Source organism: Octopus bimaculoides, chromosome 13 (assembly GCF_001194135.2).
Source record: "Octopus bimaculoides isolate UCB-OBI-ISO-001 chromosome 13, ASM119413v2, whole genome shotgun sequence".
Lineage (NCBI taxonomy): Eukaryota > Metazoa > Mollusca > Cephalopoda > Octopoda > Octopodidae > Octopus > Octopus bimaculoides.
The window spans coordinates 53,342,268-53,344,358 of record NC_068993.1 but is presented as its reverse complement, the minus strand read 5'-3'; the positions used below and the strand labels follow the sequence as shown (position 1 = coordinate 53,344,358).

Below are 2,091 nucleotides of genomic sequence, written 5' to 3'. Positions count from 1 at the left end.
ATATATATATATATATAGATGCATGTGTGTGTGCTTGAGAAACGTTGTTGTTTGCCTGTAGGCTTAACTTGGCAAGGTGCTTTTCATACACCTATATATATATATCATGAACTCCTCAAACCACAGCTTGCACCAGAGTTAAAAGACACTCCTCCAGTTTGTGTGACATGTACCCTGGTAGCAATGTGTGTGTGTGTGTGTGTGTGTGTGTGCGTGTGTAAGGTGGCCAACTGGCTGAGCTGTTAGCACGCTGAGCAAAATGCCTAGCGGCATTTTGTTTGTCTTTGCATACTGAGTTCAAATTCCACCGAGATCAGCTTTGCCTTTCATCCTTTTGCTGTAGACAAAAAAAAAAATAAGTACCAGTCATGTACTGGGGTCGAAGTAATTGATTTACCTCAACTCTGAGGCTGTGCCAAAATTTGAAACTAATATATGTGTGTGTGTGTGTGTGTGTGTGTGTGTGTGTGTATAAGTATGTGTGTACACTACACATACCCACACATACATACACACATGCATACATACACACATACATACATACATATATACATACGAACATACATACATACATACATACATACAGACATATCTATTATGATGATAATGATGTATGTGTGTGCATATATATATATATATCATATATATATATGTATTTATAAATGCATAGAAAGACACCCACATACACATAAACAGAACATAATGAATTCTGTTTACCAAGTTCAATTCTAAGTTGAACTATTGGAACATTCCTAGATTTTGGCACCATTGTAGAACAATACAAAAGTCAAATGTTTGTATCAAGAATTAGCATTTTCAGCATATTTTATATTTTCACCAAATTTACCAAATATAACATTGGAAATAAAGTATTTTCTGTGAGAATAAAGAGAATAAAGAGAAAATATTTACATTTATTTCCAACTAATATTAGAACTTTTCTCTTGTAATATTCAAGAATGGTATCATACATTTGATGATGAAAGCACTATTGTAAATAATCATAAAAGACATCAGTAAGAATCATTAAAAATAAGGAAACTCGTTGAGTTTCAAAGATTGCTTAGCTATGTAGTTAAATATAGTTGTTCTAACTATATTAAGAATTGACTATTTTGGTTAAGAATTTCTGCTTTTGACATGATCAATTTTATTAAAAGATGAAAAACTATGTATGAAGTTTCTTAAAGTACAGAAATGGATTTTGAAGATCAAACCACCAGACTTGTACAATCATCAGAGTAGAGCATTTTAAGATGTTTTTCAAAGAAAGGAAAGAATGAGGCTAGTTCAAGCTGATAAATTAAACAATAACAAGGTATGATATTTCAATAAAATTCTTACAAATATTCCAATGTCACCAGAATTGGTCCTCAGCAGATGAAAAGTAAAAGTCTAATCCAGACCAATTAGTACTTGAAACTTACTAACCTTTATGGAAGATCTTTGTAATATTGATAATCCATATGAATCCATTAAAAAATCCAGAACTTATAAAGCCAAGCACCAGTCTGATTTAATCACTATTTTCGGTGCATTTCTACAGAGCTGCATAATAAAACAACTGCTGCAACTGTTAGTATCCAAGAATTGAGAATGGAGCTGTTTTTTAAGTTAGTCCAATTAATTCAACAGGTAACGTCTAATACATGTGTGTAAGTAACGTGTGACAGTAAAATCAAACGAACAGACTGCTGTTGCTGCTGTTCTTCTCCTTGTCTTGCAGCAGACTATCGCAGAAAACGGTTGGTTCTGCACACCTGTGGAAGAGGAAGAACTCAGTTCAGGTGTTAAATCATCGGAAACCTTGAAAAATTAGTCACCAAAACAATTCCCTCGCCACCACATATAGAGCGGAGAGGAGGGGGGTATGTATGTGTGTGTGTGTGTATGTGTGTGACCCTGTTGTAGTTGATAGCGACTGTTACAGCAGCAGACAGACTTTCCAGTGAATAGAAGATGTAAGCAAGAGGAAGGAGGCTGGTTGGTCGGTTTGGCTGGCTGGCTGGCTGGCTGGCTGGGTGGCTGGTTGGCTGGCTGGCTGGCTGGCTGGTTGGTTGGTTGGTTAGCTGGCTGAGGGAGAGGAAAAGG

At 35.9% G+C, this 2,091-nt stretch overlaps 1 protein-coding gene across 1 annotated transcript in view; it reads right to left on the bottom strand.

The window, feature by feature from the left end:
- The window catches only part of LOC106867554 (tripartite motif-containing protein 2), a 106,390-nt gene extending 104,384 nt beyond the window's left edge, over positions 1–2,006 (bottom strand). The window contains exon 1 of the mRNA XM_014912460.2: positions 1,432–2,006. The gene's annotated coding sequence lies outside the window, so the exon portion shown is untranslated. The remainder of the gene's footprint in view (positions 1–1,431) is intronic.
- Positions 2,007–2,091: the final 85 nt, after the last annotated feature.